Here is an 18209-nt window from a genome sequence, read left to right as displayed (position 1 = left end):
AAAATAAGTGTGGGGTAGGGGGTTAGTCACATCTTAGAACACTTAGAATCTTAATTTAGGCTAATTTTTTGCATATCAAAAATGCTTAGGTCTTAAATTAGAAAATTTTGGTAAAAATTAGAATTCCATATTAGAATTGTGTTAAATATTGCATGAGAACCCAAATGTTTAGTTGAGCCTATATACGTTCTAGTGCATTTGTGGCTTCCTTATTTCAGTGAAATCATGAGACAAAAACACGACCTTGCTCAGCCTGAGGGATGCAATATGTTTAGCAGCCTAAACCTGAAATGTATCCAGGAAAGTTTTTATCATTAGCCAATAAAGGTTGAGATTGAGCGCCCCTGCTTAAGCATGTAGGGATTTGAGTGAAAAAAAAGAGAATTGCTAGAAAAGTTATAGGAATTTTGGAGCAAATGAAGTGAAGATCAAAAGATCAAAATTCCAAAAATCCAAAAAGTTGAAGATACCAAAAGTCAATACAAGTTGGTGAATTCAAAGATATCTAAGATCAAATTATCAAGAAAGTGAAGAATTCAAAGAATTCCATAGTGGTATCGAAAAGTTGTAATTCTAGAATATGTATGCTGGGGTTGCTCAATAAAAAATACCTTGAGGGTAAAGAGATTTTCTGAGGATGGATTCGGAGGGTTGCATAAAATAAGCATAGTTCGGGGTGAGTGGGCGAATGTTTATGAGGATTGTGAGTATTTGAAGTATGGGGGGTTTTTAGGAATTTTAGACACAAATGCATGCGTTGCGGTCTTGGCATAATGGCTGGGTTGGATTGGAGTTATTGATGTGATTTTAATGTGTTTAAAATTTAGTTTTGCTTGGGGGCAAGCAAAAGTCAAGTGTGGGGTATTTTGATATGTGCATAATTTGTTAATTATTTAACATATATTCTTAGTTATTTTTGATTGATTATGAGAATAATGTGGACAAAAGGTACTTAAAATGTTGTGAATTGTGTTTTCAGTCCAAAAGATATGCTTGGAGGCAAAAAGGAGAAAAGGAAAGCAAGTGAAGATTAAAGAGTGAAAGAAGGACCTACTCGGCAAGTATATCGACTCTACTCGGCGAGTACATGACGATATGCCAGAAGATAAATACGACTGCGAATTCAAGACGGATAAGTATGGACCTACTCGGCGAGTTGATTTTGCTACTCGCCGAGTACCCTCTGTTTTGGGATATCTATAAAAGACGAATCCCTATCCCATGGGAAGGCATTCCTGGCGATTTTTGAAGGATCAACTGCGACTAAAAGGTTGAGAAGGCGCTAAGGAACCCTAAGCTTCAAGAATTGGAAGAATTCAAGCAATTAGGTTAATTCTACCACTTAGACTTAGGAATTAAACATGTTTGCATTAATAAACTTTGTTTTTGTGTTTGTTTCTACTGCAACTATGAGCTAAATTCGTTTTTGTTTCTGTTTGGGGAATACCAAAGAACTCCTATGGTTTGATTATAAATTCTTGCTTAATTGTCTATTGGTGATTTATTAAATCAAGTTTGTTAAAGAACCTTATGTATTAATCACTACTATTTTCTGTTAATTGGAAGGCAATTAGGTTGCATGAACATCACTTAATTGTTAACCTCATATGTCTATGTGAATGCTAAAACATATGCTTAGAAGTAATGATTATGAAACTGAGATTAATAAGAAAATAGGAAGATTAATATGTGAGCTTGTTTGAGAAACCATCAACAAGAGGTTAATTGAATTAATAACTTAATTAACCATTACAAATCTTATTTAATCCAAATAATTAATCTAGGGAATTAATTAGTTTAAACACTTGATCAACGCTTAAATTAGTTAATTGTCTAAGGGTTAGGAGTAATGAATATGAACCTAACTATTATAATTGGTAACCAATGGCAATTAATCTACCTTAACTTAAATAACCATAGGAGTGAATTGGTTGAACCTAATTAGAAACATCTTTATCAAATTTGGTGAATAGTTGTTGCTTTAGTTAATTAGTTAATTTAGTTTGTCCAAGTTTCTAGTCTTGCAAAACTAGAGAAAAACCCTTTACTTTTATTATTTGTTTTAGTTAAAATTAGCTATTAGTTTAATTGCCCGTTCCCTGAGTTCGATACCTCACTTATCAATCTATACCACTTAAAGACAGGTTCACTGCCTTTGTGTGCTTAAATTATTAATAAAAAGTAGGGATAAAACTAGTTGAATAAACACACATCAGTAGGTCTGTAAGACCTAGAATGTGGCAAATTTCCGTCGGCGTCTCTGGTGTCGACAAATTCAACGGTTTTGACAAATTGAAAGAGTACTCAAAATTTTCCACATCACTAATAGTGTGTCATAGGAAATCTAACCCTTCAATTTCAAAACTCGTGTTTAGAGAACTTTGCGTAAGATCCTCCGAAGGTAATGTTTCCATGGGTTCCTTCTTACTACGAGGGTAGACAAGTAAGTCATTACATGGAGAATGACGAACTGATCCAAGTAGAAAGACGTACCCTACTCATTTAGCTCATGAAAACTATGGGCGTATTGGTCCTATCCAAAGGGTATCACTACGGACTCGAAGTATCCGCATCGAGTTTGGAAGGTAGTCTTCTGGACATCCTTCTCTAACACTCGAACTGGTGATATTCGGATATTAGATCCATTTCTGAAAGTAATTCTCTCCTTGCGCTTGCTCAACCATTTCATCTATGCGAGGCAGAGATAACGATTTCTAATGAAAATCTTGACGGAGTACTCGATAGCCGAGGTACATACGATGCAATCCGTCGATCTCTGGAAGAATATGACCGGGGTTCTCCAGGGTGAGAAGCCTAGTATCCTAATTCTATTTTTGTGTAGTTCGTTAAGTTGTCCGGGTTGTTCTTGTATCTCCATAGGTGTTTAGACTGTAGGGCGATCGGTTTACAGGAGTCGTACTGGGTTCTAAGTTTGTTCACATGACGATGCGATTATTCGTAGGCTTAGGCAGTTCTCCGTCCTGAAGTTCATATTAGAATTCATACATGTTTTCACAATCACAATCTCGTGTATACGAGTCGTATATAATTAAGATTGAAAAGGTAGTCGAATAACTAATTATTCTTTAATCTCACTTCCTTTCGAGGAAAAAGAAGTTAAAGCGGAATCATCAATTCTAAACCTGTAGAACCTTGATTATATATCACTTTTATGTATACATTCCTCAGTGATAGACCAATCGCATGAATCCTTGGATTAAACTTAACGTACTGCACGAGTGGTACTTCGGGGATTTCTTCGGAAAGAAAATAATTAAGAGGTACTCTTGGCATGAGTACTTCGGTCTTCTCATATGACGGTTTCGCTAAAAAGACGTTTACTGAAAAGGAGACGTACGTATGAAGCTATTTTTGTGAGGATCAAATTGAATCGAGTCGTATGATAATGTCGAAATCATACTGAAACTTAAAGACATTAGATTTGAACATAAGACGTTTTATAGACAAAACACAACTGTGCAACCATTAACAGAGTTACAATACTTTACACTTACAACAAGACCATTGCTGCGAATAAGGTATACTACAAAAGACAAGTATACGCAGCACGAGCATCATTATACTGACAGGATCTCGCAAAAAGGTAAGACTCTAGTTGCACTAGTTCTGGATAGTTTATAAGTCTGTTACAACGAAACGCCTTAATTACATTAACGTGGGTTCCGGAGCAGGTTCTCCCGCAGCTGTGATCCTGAGAATCCTTCCATCCGCGCCAGAGTTCTTTGCTATAGGGCAATTCTTCTTGAAGTGCCCTATCTCCCCGCATTGGTGGCATGACTGGCTAGTACTAGCTTTGGTGATGGGATTGCGGTGTTTAGCCAGTGTTATGTGGACACGAGTGCCTTCCTCGTTACTCCACTTTGAAAATTGCTTCCTAAAGCGTTCGGTGTTATAACTACTCTCGTGTGTAGGGTTAGTCCCGATGAAAGGGACTTGGGTGATGGGTCGTGCCGGTGCTCCACAGCTACGAGCCTGGTGCCCTATTTTTGGGCAATTGCAATATTGCATCTCATGGCAAGCCTCATGATGATGGAAGTTACCCTTATCACACTTCAGGAGTTTTCCCTCGTATGGCCTAATCGGTACGGGAATGGCAGGAGTTTCCACTTGCTACTGTTGCATAGCCAGCCTTTGGGATTTCTTGCGTTCTTTCTAAGCTTGACGCTTTCGTTTCTTGTTCTCTGCTTTTAGGCTTTGCGAGCCTGTGACTGTTACTGTTTGGCGACTTCCTGGATGGATACCATGATTGGAAACTTCATTCCCATCACCATCATTGATTGTGCTGATAGTGCTACGGTGCGCAAGGACCGCGGTTACGGCAGCCACCACGGCAGCTGTAACTGCTGTTTGGAAGGTAGCGGCATCCATAGGAAAAGCGGAGGTTTCGCTGTTCGACTGATTTCTTCCGGATGACGACATGATTCTGTAACACGAAAGATAAGGATTTTGTGAGCGATTTTGGTTGACCCTTGATGTACTTAGATTGTTCATGTAAAGAGTACGACTATGTTCTCGAAAGTTTGACCTACATCCCTATGATGCAGTCCTAGTAATGGGTTGGAAGTATGGTCGCGAAGGTTTGACCTACATCCCTATGATGCAGTCCTAGTACGGAATGGAAGTGAGTTTGTAGAATGGTCTCAAGGCGTTTTCCGTTCAAGCCGAGGTATCGTGGGTTGGTGAATAACATGATCCAACCACTTTAAGAGACTTGGAAATGTCTCCGGAGGTAAATTACTATATTCTAATGACTTGACTAAAGCATGTTTCAGATAGACTCCAATGAAAGAATGATAAGAGTACTTGAATAAAGAAGGACACAGAAGTTAGCCGACTTTCAATATCTTTGATATTAATGACATAAAGATTCGGGAAAAATAACCTTGTAAAGGTCTTACATCATATCCAGAGAAGATAGTTCTTGACGGTATAAAGACCTAACCAAAAGTACTTACAGTACAAGATAATTTCATAGAAAACGCCACATCTGGCAGAGACAGAAAAACGATTTTATTTAGCCAGGAAGATAAAGTAAAGCATCTACCCTTGGCGACAGTCATTCCTCTGGTGAACTCTCAGTTCAGCCAATTGTCATTCCATATCGAGAAGGTATCTTTCGTACACCCTCTGGCGTACTCGGAGCTCTATGACTTCGGCTCGAGTTTCAGCTAGTGCTTGCAGCAAAGTTTCATGGCCTCTCTCAGACCTCTCACGAGCATGTTCAAGCCGATTGGTGCGAAGCATATGCATTCCTCCATTTGTATCAACTTCTGCGATACGCTGTAGGGCTGTCATGCCCTGAATTTCATTTCGGGCAACTCTACGGGTCAATATTGGTAAAACTCTATCTACTGAGCTCCCTTCACTCACGTTGTAGAAGCTTCGGTCTTCATTAAACGACATAGGTTGATCTTGACCTACGCTCCATGTTTCCAAACATTCCACCCATGGAGGCGTCGGGCCATGAAAAGTCGGACGAGGGTTAGGAATTGGAATGGGAGCTGCCTGAGGTAGATCTTCAACCTCGGGTTCGGAGTTAGCACCATCCGAAAGGTCTTCATCATGGTGATCATTCACAGGGATAAGATTATCATTATCTGGCTCTTCTTCAAACCATCCAGCAATGACCTTATTCAGAAGGTACAGGTTGCCGTGGGGATGGAGTCCATCCATGTTATCTACGCGAGAATTGGGGTAAGAGAATAATTATTAGACAAAATATCTAGATAATTATTTAGAAAATCTTCATTAGTTACATCACTATTTGTGAAGTGCATACCAGTTATATGTAATCGAAACAGGATAGGCCTTCGAATAAGTGACCTTAACTCCAAATTCACACAGAATAGGGGTAAAGTAAAATTTCCACAGATTCTATGTCTATAACATCCTAATTACATATAGCCTTAGTGTATCCACTTAGCAACTATCAACTTAGTAATGAAGATCCCGTTTTAGTTCTCAAGTATGAAGTACTTATAGTAACACCAAATACTCCTATAGTATTTTAAGTTTAATGTTATGTTCTACTGTTCTCATTGTGGTAGGGTTGGTAAGATTTTAGCATCGTTGCAACCACACAACGCACATGCTAGTCAACCCTCGGATAATATAGGTGATCAGGCTATATCTTCCCAGTTATGACCATATGTCTCTAAGCCCACTTGTGTTGCCCAACAATCGTAATTCTTTTGTACTTGTCCTAGTGACACTGATTTTAGTATGAATGCAGGCACGTATACTTTCTTAAATATTTTATTATTTAAAGTATAAACTCTTGGTCAGAGTATTTTTAATCCCTTATGTATAGTTTTTACATTTATAGTTTAAGTGAAAAGATCACTAAATATATGTACAGGGAAAATTAATGTAGTACTAAAATGTAGCGCTATAAGAACTACTGCTGTACTAACTACCTTAAACCGGATTCATATTAAGGCATCATGTGATTAATTGTACCATACTATCGACTGGATAAACAACAACAAATGTAGGTCGTAAAAAGAAATGGCGTTTGGCACCCGCACACCTGCAGGTCTGGCTGTAGCTAGCAGCAAGGTGTAGGATAGTCAATCCAGTATAGATCTATATGCATACTCACGCTCTCCCTTCAAGAGACTCTGGCTATAACTCGGGACATGACATTTAAGTCATGCTCCGATTCATATCACAATAATTAACGTATTCATGTATATGTAATGAAAAGAACTGTTCTAGCTGTAATGTACATGCCCTCTACCTAGCAAGTATAGTAATGTACTGTAATGTACTAGCAGTAATGTATGTGCTCTCTACCTAGCAAGTATAGTAATGTACTGTAATGTACTAGTTGTAATGTACGTGCTCTCTAACTAGCAAGTATAGTAATGTACTCGTTCTAGTATCGTTGTATATGTTCTCTTTCTAGTATAGTTATATATGTTCTCTTTCTAGTATAGTTGTATATGTTCTTCTCCTAGTATAGTTGTATATGTTCTTCTCCTAGTATAGTTGTATATGTACTCATAGTAATGTAATGTATATGTTCTCATAGTAATGTATGTTCTCTCTATCTAACAAGTATTGACTCATGAATGAACTGACTCATTGTATGATATCGCATTCTAGTAATAGCTCTAGTATCTTCCTAAACTACCCATATGGTAGTTTACTAGTAATCTTACTGGTACGTATGGACATGGATGTATACCCTTGCTACCCAAGGGCATGGGATGAACTGGAAGGGCCTTTATGACTATATATGTACATATGTTATATAACTAATATTTAAACGACCTTCGGACGAGTACCCGATATCCCACCAGACCACATCTCAAGCGCGAAAAGGAAATAGGGTGGATAGCCTTCCTAAGTCTTTTAAACATTTCTTATATAACTATACATATAGTGGCATGCAATTTATAATATAAAAGCATAAATAAGTTTTGTAAAATCTTTGAACATAATTATTATCTTAAGAGAAGATCGACTTGATGTCAATCTATAAAACGGTTTGAAGGCATGGGTTTGATAAACCAGTTTAGTATAAAGAAACATTTGTTTGAAACACAATTGTAAATAAGTTTGAAATGAAACACACAGAGTAAAAGGTATAGTGTAATAAGGAGTTTTAAACACATAAAGTGTTTATGAAAAACATTTGAAGGAAACTGTTTGGTAAAACGACTAATGAGTAGCCAATCATTTGAATGTTGTTTATTAATCACAAATGATTGATATAATAACTAGCATGTTTCTACTTGTATCCCCCCATAAAACATTTAAAAATAGTTAAAACATTGATTAAGGGGTATGAACTCACCTGTAGCAAGTGGATCGGAAGGAAGTGTCGTATAAGTGCTTGGTGTCAAGAGAAGGCTTAGACACGCACAAAGATCCTAATAACATATAAGGATATATGTATATACACAATTAGTCTTTAAACAACTAATAACCAAAGTTAAGACACTCTAGGACATGCTAAACACTTTATAAAAGTGTTATACGTCTCAAGGGTTGCATCTAAGTGTTGTAGGGAAAGGCTAGTGTGTTTGGGGTCCAAGGGTAAACTCCGTTGGAGTTTACGGTTTTGGTGGTCATGACACCAAGAGTTTACGGCAGTAAACTCTAGAGTTTATGGTCGCAAACTCTAGTCCTAATGACTAGGTGTTGTTTGGTGGTTTAACAAGCCTCTTGGAGCAATTCTACTAAGTGGTTTGGCCTTTGGAATGGACTAGGGCATCAAAACACTCCTAAATGGAGTTTACGGTCTAAGGACCATTTCTCATGAGTTTACTACCTTAAAATCGTGAGTTTACTACCTTAAACTCCTAGGTTTATGGTATTTGGGGTTTTCAAGTCCTTAGCTCAATCATGGCACTAGTCTAGGTTAGATTTAGCCATAAGGAACAACCATGGGACTTTTAATGGACATTTACACACTTTTTGGGGTGTTTACGGTTTTCAAGTCCTTAGCTTAAATTAACCAGCGAGATCTACAGACAACCTCTAAATGGTTCAATTTTAGTTGCACTAGAATGTGTTCCCCACTTCCTGATATACCGTGGTTATCAAGAACTTCCAAAGAACTCCTAGCTTTAGGTGATAAAAAAATTATTAAGAGGGAATTTAGATTTAGAGATAGATGCATATGTTGTGTCCCAGGTCGGATATATTTCAATCATGCAGAGGGGACAACATATGACTAACATAGAAAGAGGGATTAAGAGGTAGAATGTTGCATATGCTGTGTCCCAGGCCGGATCTTCCGATCACGCAGAGGGGACAACATATGGCTAACAGATATAAATAATTTCATAGATAAGGAGGTGCGTAGAAATAGAGTTGCATATGTTGCATTCCAGGTCGGATCTCTTCCAATCACGCAGAGGAAGCAACATATGACTGACAAATAGAAAGCAAGAAAATAATTTCTATATACCTACTTTATCAGAACCCCCCAGTCGCCCTCTCAGAACCAGAATTAAGGACATAAGTCCATACATCAAGGAAAAGTTGAAACACTGTTCTAGATGCATATTAACTTAGTGTATCCCGTGGGTTCCCGTATTTATCTCACTGCTCAATCTACCCGAGCGTCATATGGTTAGTACAAACAATCCTAACCAAATCCACACTATTAAATCCTTCGTGCCTACCAGCATATTGATCACAAAGTCTAGACAATTTAGATTCAGTCCTTTACACATGTTTTAGACCACCCGTTATCATATTCTTGATATCATTTCCCAAACAATACCTACTAACGAAAAACTATAAGAAAATAAAAATTGCCTTCAAAACGAAACAGTGTAAGATAAACTCAGGAGTATTGAGAAGAAAAATCAAACCGTAAGTCACCGATTGAATTTGCATCCAGAAGGTCTGAGAACAGCATGCATAATCTCAGAACAGATCCGAAAATTCTTCATGTCATTAAGCACAAACCCTTTGTGATCCTCTCATTTCTTCCTTTCTTTCTTTTCCCATAAAGGACATATACTCTCGAACAAAGTTCTGAATGTTGTACAGTTGAGAGATGTCCCCTATCATGTGCCTGGAACAGCCACTACCAACAAAACTGAATTCTGATGATATACCTCCATAGCTGCTCCAACATAGAGTGGGATCAGTTGGTCTTTGGAACCCACTCCATTTTGAAACTTGGTTGACCTTTTTCATCCTTGCATGATACTCTCTCCCATGACATATCCTATTTATCACAAACAGAAGATGTAGAGATATTAGAATCGTTAGAAGATTTGGGAGATTGAGCATTTGGAAGCCATTTGTAGTTGGGTTTAACCTATTTCTTTTTCAATATGATGGGTTGCTCAGTACTTTCTTTTGAACTTGATGTCGGCCGTTGAGATGACTTTGACCTAACCGGTCTTTGTTTCACTGGAGCATCTCTTGGATTGGGCTTCTTGACCGACATTCCCTTCTTGCCCTTGGGATTCAGATTCTTGGCCATGTGGGTTTGATTCTTGGCCTTCTGCGCATTCCAGTCACCATTTTCTGAACGTGACTTTGAGGGGTTTCTGTTGGAGTATCTCCCTCTTGGCGCATTCTGCCACCCTTGTGCATAGTAGGGAACATATGTGCGATTAGGACAATTTCTGGCAATGTGTCCAGGTGTTCCAAAGTGAAAACAAGTCTTTTTTTTTCACTGTGAAGTTATTTCTTCCTGTCCCTGGTGGCGTATCCTTGCCTTGTTTCTTGTTGATCCCACATGCGCACTTACAACAAGCACTCTGTTGCGTTGGAATTGGTGGTCTGTATTTCTCAACGACATGTTTGTTAGGAGTAATAGAATTCGAAGCAACAAATTCTGAGTTCAAGGAGTCATTGGTTTGTTCAGTAGTGTTCTCCTTGTTCTCATCTTCTGCTACTTTACCTGCACATGAAGTAGAAACATTAGAATCTTCAACCTGAATACCTCCTGACACAAATCCAGATGGTTTGCCATATTGAAGATGTGCCTCCTTGTCAATTTCTTCCTGTTTCATAGGGATGGATGTATAGTTATGATTGAAGGTGGAGGAACACTATCATACCTTAGACCTTTTTGTTGGTTATTTTTAAATTGCAGACAATGGTCTATCATGTTTTCGCTTGACACATCAAAATTTTTAAAATCAAAATCTACAGTTTCAAATTTGTCTTTTAATGTGTCAAGCTTAGCAGTTAATTCAACAAGTTGTCTCTTAACATAGTCATAATTTTTACATTTGTTGCTATAGTCTTCCTGAAGCCTCCTAAAGTCTTTGGTTTTTGCTTCTAATTCAGCCTTTAGGGGTTTCTGTCATTTCCTGAGTTGATATCCTTCATATCTCAGGTCCTCAACTTCTCCTTTTAATAAATCAATTTGTTCACGAAGAAGTTTAATTGTAGCTTCACATGATTGAGAGCATGAACTTCATTGACCGGGATGTTTGTAGAACTCATTGTTTTTCCACACTTCAAAGCGTCAAGTTCTTCAATTACAACAACAAGACTAAGATGATTGAGATCTTTTATCTTCTTGATGACATCCACGTTCATATCCCACGATTTCGGAAGTGAATTTAGCAGCTTTTTGTTTATCTCATATTTAGTCAAGAAGATCCCGGTTATATTCATATCAGTAGTAAGTGTAGTAAATCGCGGTAACTGAGCTTCTAGGGTTTCTCCACGGATATAATTGAACATGTTGAAGTTTTGTCTTAACATCTCCCGACGACTCTCTTTCATGTCTTCAATTCCCTCGTAGACCTCAAAAACCATTAAAACCACAACTAGAAGCCAAAATCAAACTTAAAAATCAAACCCTTTGACTACAAACCTCAAAAGTCAACCTTAAAAGTCAAATTTAAAAAGTCAAACTCAAAAGTCAAGCTTGAAAAGGTCAAACTTAAAAGTCAAACCGAAAAGCTAAATTTGAAAATTTAAAAGTTAAATGAGAAAGTCAAATGTCAAATTTTAAAAGTCAAATTTAAAAAATCAAACTCAAAAGTTAAACTTAAAAGTCAAATCGAAAAGCTAAATTTGAAAATTTAAAAGTTAAACGAGAAAGTCAAAGTTTAAAGTCAAAGGTCAAGTTTTAAAAATCAAAGTCAAAATTTTAAGTAAAAAGTCAAAATTAAAAAACTATTTTTTTATTTTTTATTTTATTGTTAGTATTATTATTATTTTTTAATTTTTGGTTGAAAATGTAATTTAAAAAGAAAAGAAAATGAATTTTGGGGTTAAAAGTGTAAAAATGCGAAATAAGGGCAGCGAAAGATTAATAGTTAATTTAAATTTCGAAGGTTTGTAGCATCGAGCAAGCTAGATCAGCTGGTTAGGCGCGGTTCTGATGAACCTGAGGACCCGAGTTCGATCCCCGGCAAGTCTAAAGTGTTTCCTACTTTTTGTGAAGGGCGTGCGAGGGTGCTGCTTGCGAAGACAGCTGCGAAGCGAGGACGAGATGCGAGACCGAAGTGCGAGGCGAGGATGAAGCGATGCGGTGCCAGGCTGAGAATGAGACGAGGTGCGAACCGTAAACGCTGCTGGACCGTACACGTGCGAGCCGTAAAATCCGAGGGCCGTAATCTCAGACCGCAAACTCCGAGGACTGCAAACTCGGGCCGTAAACTTCAGAAACCCTAGCTGCTGGCTGTAAACTCCGCCACGCCCTCGCTGGTTACGATCAAAAACAACAATTTTTGCCCCTTTTTGCTCCAATACTCGATCAAAAACCATTTTTTATGAAAAACGCGAAGAACAAATCCCCCTTAATTTTCAGAGATCTATCCAAAAACGCAAGAATCCTTCAAAAATAAGATCAAATAAGCTCCAGATCTGACAAAATTGACTGATACAATCCAAGCTCTGATACCAATTGTAAGTCCCTGATCTGCTTGTGTATCAATCAGATCCGTTTGATGGTGCAGAATCCCAATCAAATGGATGATGTCAGTTCAAATAGAAGAGAAGGAGAAGAAGAATAATATGAATCTTGTATGTATTGATATGAATGAAGATCCGGATACAAGATTCACACACACTAACACACAGTAAAGCTCCTCTATTATGTTCTGTTCATCTATCTACTCCTCACCCCTTACACCTATATTTATACATAAGAAACATGGGCTTGGTGAACATGGGTCGTGAATGGGTTTACGGCCGTAAACACCTACTGACCGTAAATTCATAAAATATTACAGAAAAATACATTTGCCCAGAAAAGTAAAGTATAAACCATATTTTGACCCAACAATCTTCCCTTTGGTTTATATCTTTCTTTTCTTAATTGACCCAACCCGCAACATTTTCACTAAAAGAGGTACTCTGATTTTTATAAAGCATAAACAAAATTGGTCTTTTCTGGCCGTGAAAATGGGGATGTCACAGTTGGTATCAGAGCATTAGTTTAAGCGAACTAGGAATAAGGATTTACTTCTAGACTTAAACTTAGAATGCTAAGCGATGACTGTGAGGAGTGTGTCTAATATATTTTAGGTAGTACACCTGAATAGACACAAGCACTAGCTTAATTAGAGAAGATGCCTAAAATGCTTTTATGTGCTAAATGATTTGTGATGATTTATGCTATCGTTTGATCGGATCTATGGTTTGTTGCCGACCTGATCTGGAAATTTTATGTGTTCAGATTTCTAAACGTTTAATTACGGTGTTAGAACTGATATATAACTTTTCATCGTAATTAGGAGGATTACACATCTAAACCTTTCTCTATCTATATTCTCGTTTCGATACACCAAATGCCTGCTTGGGTGTATAGAATGTCATGATAAGGACTCATAGCAGATTGAGCAAATGGAGGAAATGAGAAGGATTACGATAGTGAATGTTACCTATTGGAAGGTATCGTAAGAGTAATATATTGCCTTTAGAATGCATCTAATAAATAATATGTCTAGTACGGGAGAAGTACACTTTTGATTAGCAGAAAGAAAGATTTTTGGTATAAAGCCTTATGATAACTGGTCTTCGGGTCACGGCCCCGAATGATGAAAGACTTAGAAACAGGGTGTTACAATTCTTAAGCAGACTCCTGTGATCTTTGGTATGGTCAAGGAGGGTATCTTGGAGATTCTAGATGAGCGCTTGGGCGCTTTTTCATTCTAAGATGGTGATGATGATCGGAGCTCGCACTTTGACTTTACAAGAGTTTCGGGCTTGTGGGGCTCCAAGGTTCTGCGGGAAGAAGGACCCGATTGAGAGCAACCATTGGTTAGCGTATGGCACGAACGCCTTCCATCTAGTTTCCAGGAAGGGGAAGAGGTCAGACTTGCTTCCTGTCTTTTGAAAGACAGAGCTCGATATTGGTGGGAGGAGGTTGAGCACGTATTGGGAGGCAACGGTGTTGAGTCTATGACTTGGGAGGATTTTGTGATGAGGTTTCAGGCTGACTTTACACCAGTGATTGAAGTCCAGCAGCTGGCGAGGGAGTTTCAAGACCTTTAGCAGACTACTGAGGCGGTGGCGAAGATTACCGCTATGTTTCGTGAAGGTGGGTTGTTAGTGCCGCAGTATGTAGCGGAGGAAGAGATGAAGAAGTCGAGGTATCATGATATGCTTAGGAGAGACATCAGGCCATTTGTGAGTATATCCATATGTAGGACATTGGAGGATATGGAAACGAGAGCCAGAGAGAGGGAAATTGACTTGGAGATGGAGAAGAAAAGGAAATCGGATCAGGTTCAGGGTTCTGAGGGTTTGGTCAAGAGGCCCAAGGTTTTTGATTCGCGATCGAAAGGCCAGCAGGGCCGGGCCGCTGTGGCAAGTGCTTCATGTCACATGATGGAGCTTGCAGGGGAGGTGGTTCAGACTGCTACAAGTGTGGCAAGACTGGGAACTTTAGTTGGGATTGCACAACCACCACCCAGGGATCGAGTTTGATTTTCTTTCATTGAAATTAGAGGGCCATAAAAAGGCTGATTGTATGAGTCTAGCAGTAGTAGGATTAGTTGTAACACCCACTCCGACGACCTTGCAGATTACGGATAACCGTCAGGGAAAGGCAGAGGCGCCTGTTGTGAAGAGCGAGGAATTTCAGTTGAAAGTTGAGAAGTCTTGTGCAGCGCTTGATGTGGTGACTGGTATGTATCTTCTCCCCATCTCTTTATTTATGTTGGTTTTCCTGCTTATATCTGTGTGTTTTGTTTTTAGGACCGTTCCTTGTGAACGATATCTTTGCTTTGGTTTTGTTTGATTCAGGAGCTACCCCGATCCTTTGTATCTCTTATGCTCAGCAAGAGGCTTGATGATGATCCAGGGGAGATGGATTGTCCATTAGAGGATGAAATTACTGATGATCGTCCTGTGTGGGTATCGAGGGTTCATCAGTGTTGTGTATTGGAGTTGTTCAGTGAGCAGTATCCAATTGATTTGGTTCCTATTCCTTTGTGTGAGAGAAAGGTTATTATGGGGATGGATTGGATGAGCCCAATGGGGTAATGATTTATTGTGAGCATTAGTTGGTACGTATTTGGACCCCAAGTGGGGGAGAGTTAGTCATTTAGGGAGAGGGTGTTCAGCGTGGGTTGGCTCTATGTTCAGCAGCTAGGGCCATGCACTATCTTCAGCAAGGTTGTTCCAGAGCGGACAACTTTTGAGACTTTGAGGCGGAGATTGTGTGAGGTGCAGATTCTGACCAGCAGGAGGGTGTTGAGGATCTTATGGTGTATTACGATCCATCAATCACAGGTTTGGGTGCACTGTTGATGCAACGGGGTCATGTGATTTCTTACGCTTTGCGGAAGCTAAAGCCTCATGAGGTGAATTATCCTACGCATGATTTGGAGTTGGGGGATGTAGTGTGACATCCCCAAAATCTCGGCCAGAAAAGACCGATTTTTCATTTATGCTTTTAAATATTTTCAGAGTAAATCCTTTTTATTTGAAAGAGTTGCGGAATTTGTTCCCAAAACAAAACATGATAAAATAATATTTATCAAAGCATTTCATCAAGAGATGCATTTCATTATATAATCAAAACTCGGGATGTCATGTTCCGATACAGACCATAAAGCATAAACGATAAACATTACAAGTCATTCAACAAATATATACATATACAGACTTGTAAACAAAACAACAAGATGATCCATCCATCTTACGCCCTTGTGCCACTTCCTGTAATACAAATAAAACTGAGTGGGTCAGGCTTGGGAGCCTGGTGAGCATATAGGGTTTTCAACCCACAATAAATAAGTTATATTTAATTTCACCAACCAATCACTATCCCGATTACCCATTCCCGTTATCCTCACTTTACGTCCCTAAAACAACTATCTCAAGGGACCTAATCTAGGATTTTCATCGGGACGGACATCACTGCGAAGGGGTTTCCTCAACAATAGATATCCTAAAGGCAACCATGAGGGGGATAGAGTACACCGGTGAACACATCGTTCACAACACCTACAGGTTATGAACCTGCTAGTGTTCCACTGGACTGTCTAGAAAGAGTCCGTGGTCGTTATCCATACTCCGCTGAATAACTAGATCAACAACAACAACAACATCGAGGCCTCTCATCTGTTTATTACACACCAACTATCTACCCATGTTTTACCCAACATATTAGTAGATAAAAATATATATTCTCATACGTAGTTTAAAGAAAACCTGTATAGCATGCTTTAATCAACACATATGTCACATAACAGATGAGGCACACACACATAACACATATCTCATAAAGAAATAAGCAGATCTATAAGATAGAAGAGAGTGAATACTCATTTACACATAACACAACCAAATATATACACATAGCACGTATTTTTATATAAAATACTTCGTATTATTGTATTAGAAGAAATAACTATACACTCACTTGATCAGAAGACGATCCGACAGCACTACGGCTTATAGAAGTAGTAATCCATAGCAGATCTGGAAGATCTCCTCGAAAATCAAACTTCTCGCGGGCAGAGCTTCGACTCGGGAACCGCGCTTCTCGGGATCTTCGGGATCTCGGGACTTGCCTTGGGGCTAGAGTATGATACCGGGACTTCGGGGTAGCTTCGGCACGAAAAACGATGCAAAAGACTAGAGAGAAGAGAAGAAATTGAACAAGAAATGAGGCTGTCTTAGGATCCTTTATATAGAGGCTGGAACCTCGGAGTACGCGGGGCGTACTGCGTTACGCGGGGCGTACTGCCCAAAACGTCATTGCTTACGTATCCGAAGTGCTCGAGTGCGAGTGTCGACATCCCTCGGAGTACGCAGGGCGTACTCGAGTACGCGGGGCGTACCTCGGATCAGATCGGTGACTCCTTCGGATAATGCTTCCGAATTTTGATTTAAATTTAAATACAAAATGATTAATAAACTTCGGAAATTCATAACTTCTTCATACGAACTCCGTTTTCGACGTTCTTTATATCCACGCGAAGGTGAGACCACGCTCTACAACTTTCGTTTAGACTCCGTCGGCTAATTTCGAATTTATTTTTATTATTTATTTTTAATAGGCCGTGACATAAAAACTTCGTTATAAATTCATAACTTCTTCGTTTGACGTCCGTTCTCGCCTAACTTTTTATCGCTTTGATACCAACAACGAGACCTTCGATCCTCGTTTAGATTGCTTCGGCTAAAAACCGCTCGATCTCAAATCGAGTATTTCGGGCTGCACACCGCTAAGCCGGAACTTCGATAAATCATAACTTCCTCATATGAAGTCAGATTTGGGCGTTCTATATATATTCGGAAACCTCGTTTCAACTACTACAACATAGATCAAAGATATTAAGTTTATTTTACACTTAAATTTTGACGCTTATTTTTATTCTTAATTAATCAAACCACATAATTAAGCAATTAAGCACAAAACACATAATACTCAAATAATACAATCTTATTATTTCCAAACGGGTTACAAAGGTTAACCTAGACTATTATATTGCTAAAAACGGCAAGCCCGGAAACACAGGCGTTACAATTCTCTCCACCTTAGAATGATTCCGTCCCCGGAATCACACATCAACAAACAAATGCGGATAGCGACCCATCATGTCACTCTCCGTCTCCCAGGTGAGATTCGGCCCATTCGTGTGTTTCCATCGGACAAGCACTAACCCAACCATCTTGCGTCGCAATTTCTTAGTCTTTCGGTCAACAATTGCCTCTGGTTCTTCAATCAACCTTTTGTTCTCATCAATTCTCAACTCAGAAATTGGAATTATGTCGGGAACTTCTCCCGTGAACTTCCTCAAATAACACACATGAAAAGTGTTATGAATTCCATTCAGTTCTTCTGGTAGTTCGAGCTTGTAAGCTTGGTTCCCAATCCTCTGAAGAACTTTAAACGGTCCAATAAACCTTGGACTTAACTTTCCCCTTTTACCAAATCTTATAAGTCCCTTCCACGGCGAGACTTTAAGCAAAACCGAATCTCCAACTTCAAAAGTCATCGGTCTTCGCTTTTTGTCAGCATAGCTCTTTTGACGATCCTGAGCCGCTAACATTCTTTCCCTAATTATTTTCAACTTTTCAGCAGTTTGATGAACCAACTCCGGTCCCATAAACTGCTTTTCCCCAGCCTCAAGCCAACAAGACGGCGTACGACACTTCTGTCCATACAAAGCTTGGTAAGGTGCCATCTTAATGCTCGAGTGGAAACTATTATTATAGGAAAATTCTACCAACGGTAAATGTTCATCCCAATTACCTAGGAATTCCAGAGTACATGCTCTCAGCATATCTTCAAG

The sequence above is a fragment of the Lactuca sativa genome, chromosome 8 (genome assembly GCF_002870075.4).
Source record: "Lactuca sativa cultivar Salinas chromosome 8, Lsat_Salinas_v11, whole genome shotgun sequence".
In the NCBI taxonomy this organism is placed as follows: domain Eukaryota; kingdom Viridiplantae; phylum Streptophyta; class Magnoliopsida; order Asterales; family Asteraceae; genus Lactuca; species Lactuca sativa.
The sequence above is the reverse complement of the archived record's forward strand: the minus strand, read 5'-3'. Positions refer to the sequence as shown.